This window comes from Orbicella franksi, chromosome 9 (genome assembly GCF_964199315.1).
Source record: "Orbicella franksi chromosome 9, jaOrbFran1.1, whole genome shotgun sequence".
Classification (NCBI taxonomy): domain Eukaryota; kingdom Metazoa; phylum Cnidaria; class Anthozoa; order Scleractinia; family Merulinidae; genus Orbicella; species Orbicella franksi.
This window is the reverse complement of record NC_138153.1, coordinates 22,853,065-22,873,064: the sequence shown is the minus strand read 5'-3', so window position 1 is coordinate 22,873,064 and position 20,000 is coordinate 22,853,065. Positions and strand designations below refer to the sequence as shown.

The window sequence follows — 20,000 nt, the reverse complement described above, 5'->3', positions numbered from 1 at the left end:
TGATAGCACTTTTAAGGTTTTCCATCTTAAAGTGATGGTATTCTACAAATTGATTCAGATGCTTCAGATTAAGAATTAGGCGGTATGAGCCATCCTTCTTAGGCCGAACAAAAATGTTGGAGATGTATTCTCCTTCAGAATGTTTTGTTTTCTCAATGACTCCTGTTTCTAGAAATTTGTCTATTGTCATGTCAATAATTTTGACCTCAGTTTCATTAAAACAGTATCCTCTGGGAGTGACTGTTCTGGATTATTAGCCAACCCAATTTTGACTCCTTTTATGGCATTTAGTAAAAAACTGTCTGAAGTTATACTTTGCCACGTAGTTTGAAATTGTTTCAGTCTACCTGTAACATATGGTACAGATAATGAGCTATTTTCATGATCAGCAATATCAAGACTCACCTGACAATTTTGGTGCTCTAATGCTGTTGTTCGGATTTCCCTTTCCTTTTGGGGTCCGGAATCGATCTCCTCCCCGATCCTTGAGATTTCCATAAAAAAGGCCTCAGATGGTGTGAAGAGTTTGATCTTTTTTGATGCTTAGGAAAATGGTTCGACTGCTTTGATGAAACCTTTACACCAACTTTATTGGTTTCCGAGATTTCCTTCACAGATTTTGGTAAATCGTCACCAAATAGCAGTTTTGTAACTGGCGTTTGGGAGCTACAGAGTTGCTTGAATTGATCATTCAACTCAGGTTTAATTAGCTCACGCCTCTTGAGATTGACCTCATTTATTGAGTGTCCAAGAAGGGCAAGAGAATCAAGCAAAAGCTGAAGAAAAGCAGACACATCGGTCTCAGATGCAGGTTTGGAGTTAGACTTCAACTCTAACATTTTATCTACGATTTTGATAATCGGGATCATGCTCTTGTTGAGACTTGTTTCAAGTTTCTGCATTCTGAGATCTCGAGAACGGGTATTTGATCTAATCTTGCTCCAGATTTCTGGATTGACTCTTGTATTGATCAAGTTCTCACAGTTCTGTGGCCTGTTGTATTTCTCGTGCTTTTCTTTCGTTTTCTCTTCAGATAAGCTTGTTTTGACAATCTTGCCAACAGGTGAAGCTAATTTAGCATTTATCGGCTCACTTACTGTTCCTTCTGATTCATACAGTTTAGAGAGCTCGCCAAGAACTTCATCCTCGTCAGTTTTCGAGGTCTTGGATTGCTTAGAAGTCTCAGCTTGTTGTAAGAGGTCGTTGACCTCGGTGGAAATATCAAGCGGATTCCCCGCCATTTCCCCATGAGCGGAGTCTTCAACATCCGTGGACTCCGAGTCGCTCATTTCATCTCTTTTTCTCTTACGAGATGTCTTAGACTGAGTGATAACTTGCACTGCAGATGCTACCGATGAAATCATGTGATTCATCGAATCGAGAGACTGTTGTTGGAGGTCTTTAAGTTCGTTCAAACCTTGAATGACTTGATGCTGGTGTTCGGCGCCTGTCTTTGTACATGAAGTACGCTTAACTGGGGCTTTGGCGGTAGTTTTACCGGTATTAGTTGCCGTTGGCCCCTTTTTTGTATCGGCCTTACCACTAGAAGATGATTTTACCTTTGGTTTAGTTGTTTGTGTATCGTTCTGTGTAGAGGCCTGTATAGAACCAGCTGACGAACTCGGTGAGTTCAGCGAAGTTACATCTGAGCTGAGCGACAGCAATTCTGCTGTGTTCGCGTTTAAAACCACGGCCGGTTGCGGCATGGTGTGGTTTTAAAGATATTTGATGATAAAAATCTGAAATGACCCTGACTTTCTATTAAGAAAGCCAGAAAAACTGTGAAAACTGTGGAGTTTTCAGAAACACGTCCACCGCCGAACGGGAAAGGATTCGCATAGACTTCTGGGACTGGATTACGCAATCTCATGGGATCCCTGCACTAAGTGATGACGAGACAGAATCATATCTTTGCAATATTTGTCGCTGTAGTACATTAATTGTGTACGCTACAGGTTTAAAGCATTAGGCGCGTTTTTCATGAGCGTTTCTTAGGGATTTTGACGCTAAGAATTATTGGTAAAGGTACCAGTCGCCATCTTGTTCCCCACACTGGATCTTTTTTTGGATAACTTTTAGATGGGTTTTCTTATCGCGACATGGACATGAACCCACAAGATTATAGTTTAAATTCCATCGTGTTTAATAAGTAAGGATTATTTATTCAGTAATTCCAGATTCTTAGCAAATCTATCGTTGCCTTCAGTTAATTTTCAATCCTTTAATTCCTGCTATGGAAACAGGGTGGCAAGAGAGTCACACGTGCAGTAAAGCCTGATTTTCGTTCAAGTTAGCGACGCCAGTACAAGTGCAAGCACAAGTGGAAACACAATAATTCTTATTTCACCGTCAAAACGGCCTTGACGCAGGCATATGCACAAGGGCAAGCACAAGCCAAGGATATTATCTACACGTGGTTATGTTTGCCCAATGAAAACACTGGATCCAGATCATCTCACGCCTAAACAGTTTTTCAAAATGGCGGAAAGTTCAAATGATTTTCCTTGTGGTTGTGTTTACATTGAATTTCGTTTTTACTTGGGTCATCCCTGATGCTTGCGTTCGTACTTGCGCTTGTGCTTGTGTTGCTAGTGAAAACCTGGCTTAACCATGCGCAGCTTTTTGATTCAATAATAGGACAACCAACGACATCTCTATTATCATTTTTAGACTGCTTTCTTTAAAAGCAGTTTAAAAACTCCCTTTTCTGTTTTGATAAGAACTGCATGCAAACAATAGCAAGCCAAATTTGTGTTTCTCTTTTTGCTTTCTTTGCGCGGGAAATGTTTCGTTGTTCATTTAAAAAAGACATTTCCAGGGCAGCAGATATTTATTAAAACATGTTCAAAGAAGGCTTTGTATATGGTAAACAAATCAAAGGGAGAGTTTCACAGTTCAACGCAAGCCCTAGCTTTTGCGTAAGAATAAAGTATCTTTTTCGCTTACTTTCTTCGCTTTTCTTCTTTCGCTCGTTCGTTCAGTTCTTCACATGCAATAAGCCAGTGGTAAAAAAGCCAAAGAAATCGATGCTGTTACGACTTGTAAAATATTTTGACAAAATAGTAAACATGGGGCCTATCCGGGAGTCGAACCCGGGACCTCTCGCACCCGAAGCGAGAATCATACCACTAGACCAACAGGCCAGAACAATAAATAGATACTACGTTACTACCTTCACGTAGAGTAACATCAAAAAAGTTAAAGTGTGAGATTTTCTGGATCAACTTATGAATTGTGTCGCCATATTTTGTTGTTTCTTCTTTCTTTCTTTTTTAATCAAAGCAACGTGCAACTAAAAACAAAAAAAGAAAAGCCAGGTACTGCATGGGCCGGAATTATTGGGATTTTTACGCTACCGCACGAAACATGTTTCATATATTATATAGCATATAAGTTTCTGAATCTGTAATTTCTAACCAATCAAATTCAACAGTACTACTATTTAACCGTAGAATTTTCTGTTCTAAGCGCAAAATAGGTCGGTGAGTTTACTTCTGTTTAAAAACAGAAATCAGAGACAAATCAGAAGATAGTGTTATCTCAGCTGGCTTACTTAAGCAAGAAGACGGTCCGTGTGAGAGTCGAACTCACGACCTTGGCGTTATCAGCACCACGCTCTTTATTTTCGTTGTTAATTAGTATGAGCTGTAATACGAAAGATTGTGTACAGTGACATTGAGAAACCGCTTAGCAATTTGGCATCGAGAGCTTCTGGGGAATTAGCTCAAATGGTAGAGCGTCCGCTTAGCATGCGGGAGGTACCGGGATCGATACCTGGATTCTCCAGATTATGCAATTAAAAAGTATCACCTTTGGGAGAACCTCAGTCGGACCTGTGTGGTGTTTGGCTTTCACCTACATAGCAAAAAAATTAAAATCGTGATTCTAGCGGAACATAACCTTAGTGAATTAAAGCGTCTGCATGATTAAAATAATAAAATAGCTTTACTTTCTGTCCATCATCATCAAATAGGAACTGAACCTAAAAGACCTAAAACTCGGTATAAATTAGTTAAGAACAGCATATAATAGTAAGCTGAACCTTACGCTATTTTCAAATCAATGGCGTTCTGTAACATCAGTCGGTAATTACATTTACCCTTCATATATGAAGCAGCAGATGGCAGTCTGAACACAAACTGATTCCCACACGTGGATTAAATGCTGTTTGTTTTAATCTTTCGCGCTATGAAAAAAATACTAAGTGATTACGATCGGCGCATTTTCAATTAATTTCCTCTCTCTGGAAAAAGCAAAATTAATATAAAAACTGCCATCGCTGTACCAACTACCGAGCTGGATTAAAACGTTTCACAAGATTTCATTGTTAATCAATTTCATTCTCCGAAGAACGATTCGATATTTTTAAATTGCGTTTGCTGTCATTTATAGACAACAAAATTAATTACCCCTTTGCATTAAAGGTTGATTGCCTTTATGACATCTTTCAGGAAGGCTTACTTTAATTTGTTACTAGCCATTTGCTTTGGCACAAACTTCAACGTTCAACAGATCTTCAATCGCTACCAAGTAACGAATCTGAGAAAGAGAATGTCTTTAAACATTTCAGGGAATTCTACAACGAACGGGACAATAGTGGAGTTGGTAAAGAAAGCCCCAAATGGAAAACTTTATTTTACGATCGACAAGTTATTGACTTGTTTGTCGGTGTCAGTAGTTATCGGAGTTGGAATCGTTGGAAATATTTCAGTCCTGTTAATAATCAAGAGAACCCAGTCGCTTCAAACCGCTCAGAATTATTTGTTGACAAATCTAGCGGCTGCCGATGTTACAAGTCTCCTGTTTTGTGGTTTTCGCCTCATCCCAATGATTAGGGTCCTTCCAGATGGAGATGTTGGAACTGTTCTCTGTATGCTCTTTGTCGGCTTCAACGTTCCTCTGACTGCTACGGTTGTCTCGGTATTCACGCTTACAATCCTAGCAATAAAACGTTATAACGCAGTAGTAAGAGCTCTACGGATGTTGCAGCTTACGCGAGAAACGGTTCGATACGCGATTATTGGCACATGGATGGCGTCCGTTGCCTTAAACACACCATTGTTTGTGTACACAAACTACAAGTTCAAGACAGCAGCTTGCCGACAGACGTACAGTCAGAACGCAGAGTTAACTCACATTATCTTCTACATAATTTTTATTTTCACTCTTCGTTTTCTCGTTATCAGCTTTTGCTACAGTAAACTTGTTAAATCGCTCAATCACATAAGTGCGGTTACACCTGATAGCAATATCCCAGAAAAAGAACTCATGCGACAACGAAAACAACTCTTGAAGATGTCGGTGACAGTTACTCCTCTTTTCGGGGCGTGTGTTTTACCTGCCAGTGTTGTTACTGCCCTTCGCTATTTTCGGCTGGTTAGCCAAACCGTGCGGGCTTTTGGGCTATTGCTGCTTTTTATAAGTTCTGAGGTAAATCCATTCATTTATGCATTTCACAGCTCAAATGGGGTGGGTGGGGGCGGATAACTAAGATGGACTAGCATCCCATCCATGGGACAGAAAAATACTCTCAGTTGTTTAATACAACGGAGACTGGGATAAGCTCTTCCGTGTGTGGGCTAGCAAGGCGCAGGTGCGGCCATTTAACGTTTCCTTACCATCCAGTGTCAAAGAAGGCCGTCAATTCCACTTCTACAAAATGAAATTCAACCTTTAACTTCCAGGTTTCAATAAAGCGAGTCGTAAAGGAAAGAGTAATTTTTCAGAGAATCTTCGTGTTATCTGCGTTATACGGCTGTTATGAGAAAGGCTGCGTTACAAAAGCGTAACTGAAAGCGTACCCCGCGCCAATACCGAAAGGTGCTTCCGGTATTGCTCCTTTACGGCTGGTCGATTGAAGTCCACGTTGTTTCAGAGGGACAGCGGAAAATTCATTAATAGGAGTATTCACATCTTCTCTGATAGCTAGAGAAAATTATCCAAATAAAAAGTTTACAAACCGTTATTTGTACAACAATGGTCAGAAAAACATCTGTCTTCAAAAAGAATTAGAGCTGCATATTAGCTAGTAAAATAAAGACTGCTGGAGAATCCGGGTATAGATCCCGGTACCTCTCGCATGCTAAGCGGGCGCTCTACCATTTGAGCTAATTCCCCAAAGCGTAAGCATATACAAGTTGCTATAACTATTGAAAAACCAATGTTTGAGGCATGACCTGCTGGTAATTAGTTTTAAGCTTTTTTCTAAACAATTTACTTAGAATTCATTTTAGAAAAACAAATAATTTAATAAAATATGTTGCTTTTCATTCTAGTTCCTTGTTATTTAGAACATAAGCTACTGATACATTATTGGAAAGTATATGAGAAACAACTGCCAATAAATAATTTCGGGATAACTATCTTTCAACAAAAAATGTCTTCATCATTTGAGAAAGCACGTTAACAATATATACATACATCTTAAAGAATAAAACCAAATCAGTTTGAACAAAGCCAATGAGCGGGTGCTGTTCCTCATTAGGCCAAACTTCTGATAACGTCCTTGTACAGAGGCAGTAATACTTTAAAAAAAACGGCACCGAGACTAATTTGTCTGGTCCGTTAGCTCAGTCGGTAGAGCTTGGTGCTGATAACGCCAAGGTCGTGAGGTCGACCCTCATACGGACCAACTTTTCCTTTTAAGTAAACCAGCTGGAAAATACCATTTTCAGATTTCTAACTGACTGTACTCTGATTTCTCTTTTCCTTTATTTTTTTTTCATTAGTTAATTCCCCCTGATCAGTTCAAAACAAGAGAACTAGATCAAAATTACTTTAGTTTAATATTTTCCTAGAAGTCGTTGGAAATGTTTCCCGGCCAACAGAAACAGTTGGTTAAGTCATATTTTAATCTAGAAGGGCTTCGTAGTAGTCACTTGGAATTGTCTGCGCAAAAACAAAAGTGATTCTTTAAAGAAGAAAGGTATTCCGTTGTTTCATAAGGCCGTTGTGACGTCACAAAAACCACCGTAAAATTGTCTGTTTCGTTGCGATGTTGTTTTCATTGACAAAAGAGTATTAAAAAAGGCCTGTCCGGGAACGGAGCCCGGGACCTCTAGCACCAAAGCGAGAATCTTACCACTAGACGAACAGGCCACACGTGGTTGGACAACATTTGACAAAGGTCTTAATCTACCTTTATCTGTTAAACTGGTACTGTAATACCTGTTATGTGTTGTCTCATTGGCCAAGATATTTACTATCCAAATCTTCCGGGTTTTCGCTTTTCATGTCTTTCGAGCATGATACAATGTAGCAGAAACCTTACACAAGTTAAAATTTCATCCACAAAAATAAATTTGATGAAAATTGTACAAAATCCTTCGATGGAAGTCTCCGTGGCGCAATCGGTTAGCGCTTTCGGCTGTTAACCTAAAGGTTGGTGGTTCAAGCCCACCCGGGGATGGTTCTTTTTGTTTTCGTAATTATTTTCTGTATAGTTAGTGTCAGGATTCCATCCATCCATCCTGTTTGCATAATTTTTAGTTGTAATACATGTAAGTAGATCTTCTCAAATAAAGCCCGGCCGCAAACATTTTTTTAATTTTTTTGTTTGACTTCGGCAGTGTTTTTATGATTGCATGCTCGATTTCTTTATAAATTGTTTTATGGCATCTTGTATTTTGAGGGTAAAAATATACTCGAGTAACTGTAATCTTGACAAGTAAATTAACCATAATTGAGGGATGTTAAAGTATAATAGCACACTTTACTGCATCAGTTAAATTATTTAGTAGTTATTTTTCTGTTGTAATATTATGACAATAGCTTGTGCCACATATGCTTAAAAATGTTCAAAAATTCTTCCAAAACTAGTAGTTTATTTTATCTAAAACTCTGTTTTTTCATGTAACAATCGGGTGATTAGCTCAAATGGTAGAGCGCCCGCTTTGCATGCGGGAGGCACCGGGATCGATATGATGATATTATTTTGCTCCAAAAGACAAAATTCAGATCAAGAGTGACTTTTTAATATTATTTGGCAAGTTATTTTCTTCAAAGTTTTACAAACAGCAGTAAGTATTTTTAAATGTTCTAAATTCTTTAATGTGGTGTATTTAAATCTCCTCTTTCATTTTCGGTAACACTTGATAAAAACTGGTGAGCAGTTTATCAAAATAACCTCGCAACAGTTAAGGCATCCGTACCATGGGGAATTAGATCAAATGGTAGAGCGCCCGCTTCGCATGCGTTTGCTATCCATAATAACATTTTTTTTTTGTCCTTTTGTCTTTTTTGTTTGCAGTTCTTTTTTCCTCATCTATCTGCTCATAAAACGCAGGTAGTGCGCCATAACTTCCTGCGACAAAATTACTGTATTACTCATCATCGGTATTGACTGTTATTCGGATTCTCCAACTTTTTTTTAATCAATTTGTCATTAGATATTTGTTTTTCAAGTTATAATTTTAAAACGTGCATTGACATTTTCTGTAGGAAACCGTGAACGCACCATACTTTCAATGTTAAGTAGATTTTCATTAAAAATATACTTATTGAATGCGATTATTATTTGCTTAAATTTTTAAGATGAGCTGCCGGCTCACTGGTGGCGGAGCTTAAGTGCGGCTTCTTGGACACAAGGTGTCATGGCGTCTGTAACAGTACGCCAAAATCCACAGTGGGAAAAAATGGCGGCTGTACATTTTACCACACTGAATGCATGGCGTACCTGGATTATCAAAGTAGGCATAAATTAATATGTTTGCAACATTTGTCACTGTATTACATTCATTGTGTACGCTAGGTTTAAAGCTTTAGGAAGTTTTCTGTGCATTTTTCAGGAGCGTTTATTAGGGATATTGACGCTAAGAATTATTAGCAAATGCACCAGTCGCCATCTTGTTCCCCACAGTGGATTTTTGGGAAAATTTTTACATAGGTTTCTTATCGCAACATCGACATGGAATTACAATCTTATAACTTAAAGTCCATCGTGTTTAATAAGTAATATTGATTCATTCATCGCAGATTCTTAGCAAAGCTATCGCTGTCTTCAGTTAATTTTCAATCTTCTTATTTCTGCTCTGGAAACAGGGTGTGAAGAGAATAACACGTGCTGTCACCATGCAGAGCTTTTTGCTTCGCTAATAGGAGAACCAACGCAACTCTATTAACATGTTTATACTGCTCTTTTAAAAAGCAGTTTAAAATTCCTTTTCTGTTTTGATAAGGGACAGATGGAAAAATAAAGCAAGCCCATTTTAAAAAGTTTGAAGTAAATTTTCATGGTTTAAAATATTTGTGCAGCAGACCATTTACATTTGCTTCGGTGAGCCTATTTTGGAGAGCGCGCGAGGAGGAAAATAACCCTGACCTGATCTTTTCACCCAAACCACGCATTGTTCTTTTTCGCTCGTTTCTGATACAATGAAGCTGCTCACGGCAGTGTTCAATAAAAGGCCCCATAGATATCTTTATACACTTGATCTTGAGGCTATATATCGTGTGTGGAATGAATTTTTATTGAAAAGCTACAACTATCAAACAAATTTTAATTTGCAAATTTGAATACCTGTTAAAGATATTAAGAGGCGCCCTCTGTAAATTTTAACTATGGCCATTTGGACCAGAAAAAAATCAAAATCCTCAAACTTTCTCAGATAAATGGTCTAGAGAAGTGATTCAAAAAAATATAACTTTCAGTTCGATTCGATTCGTACTTTAGCGCTGGGGCCAACATCTTGGTTTTGCCCCTCTGAGAGGGCTTTCAGCGGCCATTTTAGGGCACATTTTTAACAATTTGCCATACAAAGAAAACGATATAAATCCAGGTAAAAACCGTTTATTCCAGACAAGCAAATGTTTCTTGTTACACTGAGAGGCTGTTTTGGCAATTTGATCATCATCTGTTTTTTTTTACAGAATTTTAAATTTCTTCCCTTTCGGACTACTCATGAAGCGCCATAAAAAAAGGCGAAGTTTAAAGGAAAATATCGCCAAAAGTACATCACTTGAGATCCCAAAACTACCCTCCACTTAAAGAGCAATGTCTCACCTGTAAAAACATGCAATAAAATTTTGGGGCAGTGAAAACTGTAAAATGTTACAAGAAGAAGTTTCAGCTGTGCTTTTATCAACAAAGACCGCCATCCTAATTAGCATAATAACGTGAAAATAATGCTGCACAGAGAAAATAATGATATATTCCACTTACCTCGCGACATGTCGACAACTGGATGTTCCACGATGCCTCGTGTTATATTTCCTGTATGTTTCAGCCACATCTTCGGTGATTAGTGCACGAAATCACTCTCAGACATCGCCACGGTTAAGCAGATTTCAACTCTGCGAAGCCCGCTTCATAACATCTATCAATATTATTTGTCTTCCGTCTCATAAGCCGCCGTTTACAAGTAGTTTAACAATTTGCTGAGATCCTAACTGACCCAGAAGTCTGTTAGCAGCCTTTAAAATCCTCCTCTTAATCGAGGACTCTCAGCAAGAACTCGTTTAAGCTCAGTTCTGTTTTGATATGTTGTGCACCCGCCATTATTCCACAGATTGCGTTACATTTGACAAATGCACATTCCAACTGGGTAGGGGTAGGGTGGATAAGAAGTGAAAATGTAACCGACATTAAAGCCATTTTACGTATTTCTGTGACTAAACTAGTAACTGGCTTTCCCAGAATGATTTGAACATGAGCTTCTGCTTGCAGGCATTTTCTAGGTTATTTTTGCAGGGTAGGTAAGGGGGGGGGGGGGGGTCGTGTATTAAAAAAAAAAGAAAAAAAGAAAACGAGAGACAGTATCAGGTCAAAAGATTATGATCTGTGTATCTTGATCAGCTTTAACAGTTCATCAGTGAGGCCCTATTAGGGGTTTTCAGGATACTGGATATTTGCGTAAAAAGTTAGTAGGATGCAAGAAATTTAGGGGAAATATTAATGGGGTAGAGTATGTTTAGATCAGATAAACCAGGACATTAATTGAGTAGGAAATCGTTGAGCTGGATTTAACAGGATACAAGATATTTAGGACAAAAATTAAGAGGATAAAGGGCACACCGACAACCCCCCCCCCCCCCCTCTCCCACTATGGGACCTCAACAATGGTCTGCTATTCAGGATAAAATAAAAGTATGTCAACTGCTATAAGCATTTACTCTGGACTCTTAGTACTTATATCACGGTGGAATATGAAAGTTTTGTATCAGATTTTAGGGGTTTTGAGGTTAGGTAACGCAGCTCCTTGTTAGTAATTTTGAAGCCCACACTTGTTACACTGAATAGATATATAAAGACGGGGCTGGAGAAATAAACAGAGAATTAAATGTGTCCCGAATTCTGTACCGTTTAACACGAATTTCTTACATGATAACCTTTGTGTCTGCAAAGAGATCGAGGCACAACATTCCACACTATATTTGTAAACAACTATCCTAATCTCATTGACAGCCATTAGTTTTTGCCGAGAATTTTCATTTATTACAAATAGAATACTTATAGAACTCCAATAAAAAGCCTCTTACTTGTTTTGTTTTGTTCAGCATTATACTTATGTCTTTCGCTGCCCGAAATGCCATGCTGCGAAAGTCAACAGACTGACAAGTAGTGCGCAAGAAGTAGTAATAAGCGGCGTCTTATTGAAACTCCTCAGTTTTCTAAGCGGTTCTACTTTCGCCTCAGATAAGGAAATGCTCAGAAAATTACTGAAGTACAATTTACAGTACGGTTCATGTTGACTTGCTCCTGAAAGGGAAACCCTATTTGACAAGGCCAAAATATGATATAGCCACGATCGTGGTGTTCACCCTGTTCTAGCAAATTCTACTCTTCCAGTCGCTGTTGAAGAAATTAAACCTAAAGGCTGGGCCCTGAAAGTGACGAAAAAGGCCACTCGTTTCAATGAAAAACAAAAAAAAACTACCTTGAAGAAAAGCTTTTCTCGTGTCAGGAGACGGCCATAAAAGTCGAAGCAATTACTGTAGCACAAAAGATCAGGCGCTCAAAAGATGAGGCCAGAATTAGGCGGTTCACCTGTGATGAGTTCCTGACTCCTTGCCACGTTTAATCCTTCCTCTCGAGAATGGCTTAAAAGCTCAGAAACAGACAGGAGAAGACCCTCCGAGAAGACACAACAACCGCTGAGAATCAAGCTGCAGATATTTTTGACAAGTGTCAGTCAACTCATTCAACTGCTTATGACTCATTCAACTTGTGTGCCTTAAACGCATCTATAATATAATGTCTCTAAAAAGCTAAGCGTCAACATTAGTGCTTCGCTTGATAGATGCGGGTATTTTAAAGCGCCCTGCATAGCGTTGATAACTAGTCTTGTGCAGAAATGCAGCTGTGCTCCATCACAGAACTGAACGACATTAGCGGCTGTGGGGTGCCTCAGGCTCATAACGAATGGTGCCTACAAAATACAAACGTGTTTCCGCCAGATTAAGAAAACGTGGAAAGAGTAGATCTTAGCCAGGGTTATTAGAATCCACAAAGAAAACTGGGGGTAGTCATTAATTTTTCCGAGATAATTAGCTACTGCTGACGGTAGCATTTTTCTGAAAAAAAGTAAAACAGATTCTCACAGATTCTCCTAAGGTTCGCCTTTACATGCACAAAACTAAACATGTTAAAAAAAACATCTTTAAACTACCTGGTAAGTGGTAACATAAAAACCACTTTAGATATGTGTTTAATAACACAATCGTCGCAACAGCGCTTTGAGCGTCCCTGGACAGCACTCCTCTGGCTTAGCCAAAATACAGTCTACATAACTTTTCCTCACAGCCAAAAACTAATGCATTGTTGAATAGGCTTGCCACTTCCAATTCATACCATAAAATGTAGCTGTAATCACCCCTTTTTCAAAAGTTAAATGAGTTGTTTCATCCTTTCGAAAACTTTGCCGGTGTCCGTTACATTTTTTCCTGTTACTTCCCAAGTAAGTTAAACATTGACGTCTCTCGCAGTTGTTTTGCGCCCATTATGCCATCTACTGTTGAATTTCAGTAGGATTTTTTCTACGGATACGATAAAAGCTAGATTTTCAGCTGGAAGCAGTTCACAGTTAGTGCTTAGCGATATGCTACTTTTCTGGTAATCCCGGTTTTAGTACAGGCTCGTATTTAGGGCGAAATTTCTTTCGGCCACAGTAGGATTTTTTTTTTAAAGTCGCACGCTTGGTAGGGTAGTTAATTACCTCACTAGTTCCAACTCAAGCGCGCGCCTGGCGTTTAAACCATGCTTTACGTAATGCACAGACCGTGTGCCCACGAAAAAGAAGGCACCGTGCTTAACTGCCCTTCAGTAATTTTCTGAGCACTTTCTTTTCTGATGCAAAAGTGAAACGGCTAGGAAAATGTAAGGAGTTTCAATAAAACGTCGCTTACCATTACTTCCTGCGCACTATTCGTCAGTCTGCTGTCTTTTGCAAAATTTGATGGCACTTCCGACAGCGAAAGACACAACTGGGGCCTCATTGATGAACTAATAAAGCTGATCAAGATACAAAGATCATAATCTTTTAACCTGATACTGTCTCTCGTTTTCTTTTTTTCTTTTTTTTTTAATACACGATTCCCCACCCCCCCCCCCACCCCCACCCCCTACACACACACACACACACACACACACCACATACCCTGCAAAAATAACCTAGAAAGTGCCTGCAAGCAGAAGTTCATGTTCAAATCATTCTGGGAAAGCCAGTTACTAGTTAAGCCACAGAAATGCGTAAAATGGCTTTAATGTCGGTTACATTTTCACTTCCTACCCACCCTACCCCTACCCAGTTGGAATGTGCATTTGTCAAATGTAACGCAATCTGTGGAATAATGGCGGGTGCACAACATATCAAAACAGAACTGAGCTTAAACGAGTTCTTGCTGAGAGTCCTCGATTAAGAGGAGAATTTTAAAGGCTGCTAACAGACTTCTGGGTCAGTTAGGATCTCAGCAAATTGTTAAACTACTTGTAAACGGCGGCTTATGAGACGGAAGACAAATAATATTGATAGATGTTATGAAGCGGGCTTCGCAGAGTTGAAATCTGCTTAACCGTGGCGATGTCTGAGAGTGATTTCGTGCACTAATCACCGAAGATGTGGCTGAAACATACAGGAAATATAACACGAGGCATCGTGGAACATCCAGTTGTCGACATGTCGCGAGGTAAGTGGAATATATCATTATTTTCTCTGTGCAGCATTATTTTCACGTTATTATGCTAATTAGGATGGCGGTCTTTGTTGATAAAAGCACAGCTGAAACTTCTTCTTGTAACATTTTACAGTTTTCACTGCCCCAAAATTTTATTGCATGTTTTTACAGGTGAGACATTGCTCTTTAAGTGGAGGGTAGTTTTGGGGTCTCAAGTGATGTACTTTTGGCGATATTTTCCTTTAAACTTCGCCTTTTTTTATGGCGCTTCATGAGTAGTCCGAAAGGGAAGAAATTTAAAATTCTGTAAAAAAAACAGATGATGATCAAATTGCTAAAACAGCCTCTCAATGTAACAAGAAACATTTGCTTGTCTGGAATAAAGGGTTTTTACCTGGATTTATATCGTTTTCTTTGTATGGCAAATTGTTAAAAATGTGCCCTAAAATGGCCGCTGAAAGCCCTCTCAGAGGGGCAAAACCAAGATGTTGGCCCCAGCGCTAAAATACGAATCGAATTGAACTGAAAGTTATATTTTTGTGAATCACTTATCTAGACCATTCATCTCAGGAAGTTTGAGGAATTTGACTTTTTCTGGTCCAAATGGCCATAGTTGAAATTTACAGAGGGCGCCTCTTAAAGTATCTCATAGAAGCAATAATCTGCTGGCCACCGCCCAATGGACTATCAAAATAACTGACATCACTGAGCGTTTGCTATATCTCACCGGACCAAACTTATGGTAAATGTCTTGTACAAAGGCAGTATAACTTAATTAAAGACGGCACTGAGGTAAATGTGTCTGGTCCGTTAGCTCAGTCGGCAGAGCGTGGTGCTGATAACGCCAAGGTCGTAAGTTTGACCCTCACACGGACCAATATTTCTTTTAACTAAATCAACTGATACTATCTGATACTATCTGATACTATCTCAAGATACTATCTTGAGATTTTTATCTGATTTATCTGATTTCTCTTTTCCTAATTCTTGACCTTTATTTCAATTAAAAACCTGTTTTTATATATTTGTTTTGATCGCTACAAAACAAAAGGGCTAGATTAAATTTACCTTTGTCTATAATGTTACTATATGTACCTGAAAACCCGGGGAGGGGGGTACTTTAGGATTTTCTGGGCAGGGATGTTCCGCTGGGACCCCATTTAAAAATATCCAGTAGTGTTTTATGATAGTCATCTATCGACGCTGTTGGGGCCGAGTTGCAAAAATTTAAACTTGCTGATTTTATTTTTTTATATTTATGAGTGGCAATTTCTGGTTTCCTTAGGTTAGATAAAATCTTCAACCAACTGGTCAGTTTCGTGAATAATGATACTCTATTCTAGACCCAAACGCTCTGATTTATATACACTATGCTAGAGTAAACTGCTTGAAAACCATACCCTTTACTGCGGTACTTACCTATATAGCCCATATCCGCCAGTATTTTCCCCCCACCCCGGGGGGCTGGAGAGTACCGGTTTGAAAAATATGGATGCCAACAGAAACACTTGATTAAGTCATATTCTAATATAAAGAGGCTTCATTGTGGTCAGTTAGAATTGTTTGCACAAAAATGAAAGAAATTTGTTTTTAAAGGGGGAAGGTAATTCACTGTTTCATATGGCATTCGTGACGTCACATAAGCCATCGTAGCTTGTTTCGTTTTGATGTCGTGTTTATCAATAAAAGAGTATTAAAAGGGCCTCTCCGGGAGTCGAGCCCAGGACCTATCGCACCCTAAGCGAGAATCATGCTCCTAGACCAACAGGCCAAACATGGTTGAATATTCATTTGAAAAAGGTCTTAACCTACTTCTCTCTATTGAACTGGTACTATATAACACCAGTTATTTGTTGGCTTATTGACTAAGACAGTTACTATCCAACTTCCCTGGTTTTTCGCTTTTCATGTCATTCGAGCAAGATACAATAATGTAGCAGAAACCTTACGCGAGTTAAAATTTCATCCACACAATTTAACTTGATGAAAATCGTACAAACACCGTCCATGTAAGTTTCCGTGGCGCAATCGGCTAGCGCGTTCGGCTGTTAACCGAAAGGTTGGTGGTTCAAGCCCACCCGGGGACGATTCTTTCTGTTTTGATAATTGTTTTCTGTATAGTTAGCGTCAAGAGTCCATCCTGTTAGCGCAATTTTTAGCTGCATTGCATGTTAGTAGGTCTTGTCAAACAAACAGCCACTGCGCGGGTGTGATGTAAATAAGCCGTTATTATCGCGATCGTTATCATTATTGGTTTTTTGATGGTTGAAGCAAATTAGGCTGTAATTTTTCATAAAAGGGTACAAATTTGTCCATATTTGAATAATCCAATTAGTACTATAATTTGTGCATTCAATATTGCGTCTTTACTCTTCAAATGTTTGTCTTATTAACGTAATTACATCACCTTTATTACCGCCGCGTGCATTAATCGCCTGCTCCCGTGAATAGAAGTTGAAGGACTTGAACATAAGCATACTTTTTGTGATATATTAAAACGTTGCTTTATAAACAGCATACCTTGCCCCTAGACAATCGTTTAGTTCTTAATTAAGGATATCTGAGACATTTGACGGCTAATATTGGCTTGCTCATTTGACGGTTGACGGTAAAAATATTGCGGTTTTGACGGTTGACGGTTAATGTTTTGGCCATTTGATGGTTAACCCCATTGAGATCCACTGCCTAACGCTAAAACCAGGGTAGCGTTGTTTTTGAAAAACTTCAATTTTGAGCATCGTGAGAAGTAGGCAAATGTTCAACTGTTTGCTGTACTTCGTAGACTTATTTTTTCTGTCTTCTTGATCAAAAAACTAGAAACTACCAGTTCCTGATTGGCACACCACTGAGTATGGCAGCTTTCATTCGTAACCAGTTTCCGTAGTGTAGTGGTTATCACGTCCGCTTTACACGCGGAAGGTCGCCGGTTCGAGCCAAGCCGGAAACACATGATTGTTCTTCCTATGAAACTAAATCTTGCTACCCACCTCTTACAAAATTTTGAGTCAACAAAAACAAAACAAAAGGAAAAAAAAACGAAAGGTGTCGACGTAACTCAGCTCCATTGATCTTTCATCTCTTAGCAACTTCATATTAAGATCGATATCTTAAATAATGCTATCGAGCTATGATCTTAACAAAGCTTATGTTATTGATTGTTAGTGGGTTGGTAACCAGAAATGTACGAGTTTTAGTCGGAGAAACCAAGAATCTATTCGCAATTAGTTGACGGTTGATTGCAATTTTAGTCAATTTCAACTTTTGTATTCTCCAACGACAAAACCATCGTTTTAAACTTTTCAATTGTTTTTGTTTTTCTCCAGGGTATTTTAAATGGAGTAATTAATCAATTTCTTTTATACGTTTTGCTAATAAGATTTGGCGAAAAAGAGAGATGATGACATTGACCATTCCATTACAAGCAATCCATAACCTTAACCCCTATTATCGTATAACATGATGAGAACATCTTTGAGGGTGAAGAGTATTTTGGCAGATTGCTTAAACATTTCGCCGGTATCAGGAGAGGATGAAGAGAGAGCCACGTCATGTATCAAGTGCGCGCGCTAAATACTAGAATGAACAATGATAAGGCAGATGGCCACTGCTATAGCTTTGCTTGGATTTAACGAGCTTGGTGACCCCTACTTTTCTTTCCAGAAACAGATTTTATTTACAATTATCTCCACATTGTCCAAAAATAAACAGAAAATCAAGCTAGGAAGTTAAAGAAAACAAACAAACAAAAAAAAATGATATTTGCTAGCAATAAAGATAGAAAGTTAAAAAAAAGGTAGGAAGCCGGCAGTTAAAAAAAACATTCGAGATTTCTCTCCACAGGACATCGAATCCTGCCATCTTGCGGCTGCAAGGCGCGTGAAACTATAGTCGCTAAATGCGAACTTGTTCTTTAAGGAACCTCACAAGTTGACTAAGTTGGGCCCACTTAAACAATATTTGGCAGAGAAAAGTTCATTTCAAACTTGGAATTAATACTATGTTTTTCCATGTTGAGATTTGTATAAATGTTGTTGCACAATGTGTAGACTTATCTGAGAACAGTTGCAGGGCCCCAATGAAGAACACCTTTGATGAAGTATGCTCCCTGGCAAACATTTGTTATTATGGTTATTGTTCTGTGTAGTCGCGTAGTTACCAGTCCAACTCCGCTGATTATTTTTCTGCGTCCCGTCAATAAAGCAAGATCAGGAGCTCATGACCCGGAGCGTCCATCTCCCATACCAACCCTAGGAATTAACCCTTTCTGGTATCTTTTTATTTTTAGAATTTGACCTCTGGAACTTTTCGGAGCCCGCCTTTCAAACGCCCAATCAAAGCCCAGGTGGTCCCCGAGGGACCCCTAAGAAGTACCAATTCTAAAACAACACATTATCTCCTGTCATATTTTTTTGGCTCAATACGTTGAAAGGAAACACGAAAGCTCCCGCTGTGGACCTTTTGAGGCTGAACACCCTAAGAGGTATTGAGCTATCTTAGTACTGCTGGAAATTACCAAGCATGAAATGGACATGTCACCAACTTAGTACTATATGTATTAACAATGTTTTTTTCTTTATAATTTTTTTTCTTTTTATTTTTAAAAGATAAACAAGTAAACAATAATACACGAGGTTATCTAATATAGGGCGCCGTAGCTCAGTTGGTTAGAGCGCCTGTCTAGTAAACAGGAGGTCATGGGTTCAAATCCCATCGGTGCCTTACAAATGTTGCACTTTTTAATTTTTTATTACTTTCGAAAATTGCTCAACGAAGCTTCACATGTTGTACCACTGGGAATTTTTTTGGTTGTGTTATCCAATGGATTTACTTTTAAGATCTACGCAAGAGTCGAGTGGAAAATTTCAAGAATTATATGGCGAATAAATGACCATTATAATATAGATAGGACCCTGCGCACGCTCTGATTGGTCAAAAACCCATGTTTTATCAGAGTATAAAGCGCTTTCACAAAATTACTTAAATGTAAATAGACGCCCTGGATTACATTTGTCCCGTTAGTTCAGCGACATTTCTTTGGTCGACTTGTCTCGTTTGATGAATTTATATTTCTTTCTTCTTTCATTGCTGTAAAAGTAGTTCGCTCCAAAGTGGGGGGCTGGGAGTGTGGGCGGATAACTACGATGGACTAGCATCCCATCCATGGAAAAGAAAAATACTCTCAGTTGTTTAATACAACGAAGGCTGGGATTAGATCTGCAGTGTGTGGGCTAACAAGGCCCGGGTGCGGCCATTTAACCTTTCCTTACCATTCCGTGCCAAAGGAGGGCGTCAATTTCAGTTCTAAAAGATGAAATTCAACCTTTAACTGCCAGGTTACAATAAAGCAAGTCGCAAAGAAAAGGGTAATTCTTCAAAGAATCTTTGTGATATCTGTGTCATACAGCTGTTTTGAGAAAGGCTGCGCTACAAAGCGTAAAAGAGTACCGCGCGACAAATATACCGAAAGGTGCTCTGGATATTGCCTGTTTACCGCTGGTCGATTGAAGTCCACGTTGTTTTAGAGTGACAGCGGAAAATTTTTTAATAGGAGTATTCTCATCTTCTCTGATAGCCAGAGCAAATTATCCAAATAAAAAGTTTACAAACCTTTACTTGTACAACAATGGTCCGAAAAAAATCTGCCTTCAAAAAAAAGTAAAGCTGCATATTAGCTAGTAAAGTAAAGACTGCTGGAGAATCTGGGTATCGATCTCGGTACCTTCCGCATGCTAAGCGGGCGCTCTATCATTTGAGCTTATTCCCCAAACCGTAAGCATTTGGTTCAATATACAAAATACTATAACTATTGAAAAAACAATGTTAGAGGCATGACTTGGTGATTTGTTTTATTTTTTTTCTAAATGTACTTAGAATTTCATTTTAGAAAAACA

General features: G+C 38.8%; 6 non-coding genes across 6 annotated transcripts; 5 read left to right on the top strand and 1 right to left on the bottom strand.

Annotated features, from left to right (window-relative positions):
* Window positions 1–3,071: 3,071 nt before the first annotated feature.
* Window positions 3,072–3,143, bottom strand: Trnap-cgg (transfer RNA proline (anticodon CGG)). Its single transcript has one exon. It is a non-coding gene; the product is annotated as a tRNA-Pro (tRNA).
* A 3,415-nt stretch (window positions 3,144–6,558) lies between these two features.
* On the top strand, window positions 6,559–6,631 carry Trnai-gau (transfer RNA isoleucine (anticodon GAU)). Its single transcript has one exon. It is a non-coding gene; the product is annotated as a tRNA-Ile (tRNA).
* Window positions 6,632–7,334: 703 nt separating this feature from the next.
* On the top strand, window positions 7,335–7,408 carry Trnan-guu (transfer RNA asparagine (anticodon GUU)). Its single transcript has one exon. It is a non-coding gene; the product is annotated as a tRNA-Asn (tRNA).
* Window positions 7,409–16,122: 8,714 nt separating this feature from the next.
* On the top strand, window positions 16,123–16,196 carry Trnan-guu (transfer RNA asparagine (anticodon GUU)). Its single transcript has one exon. It is a non-coding gene; the product is annotated as a tRNA-Asn (tRNA).
* Window positions 16,197–16,983: 787 nt separating this feature from the next.
* Trnav-uac (transfer RNA valine (anticodon UAC)) lies at window positions 16,984–17,056 on the top strand. The gene has a single exon. It is a non-coding gene; the product is annotated as a tRNA-Val (tRNA).
* Window positions 17,057–18,754: 1,698 nt separating this feature from the next.
* Trnat-agu (transfer RNA threonine (anticodon AGU)) lies at window positions 18,755–18,828 on the top strand. Its single transcript has one exon. It is a non-coding gene; the product is annotated as a tRNA-Thr (tRNA).
* Window positions 18,829–20,000: the final 1,172 nt, after the last annotated feature.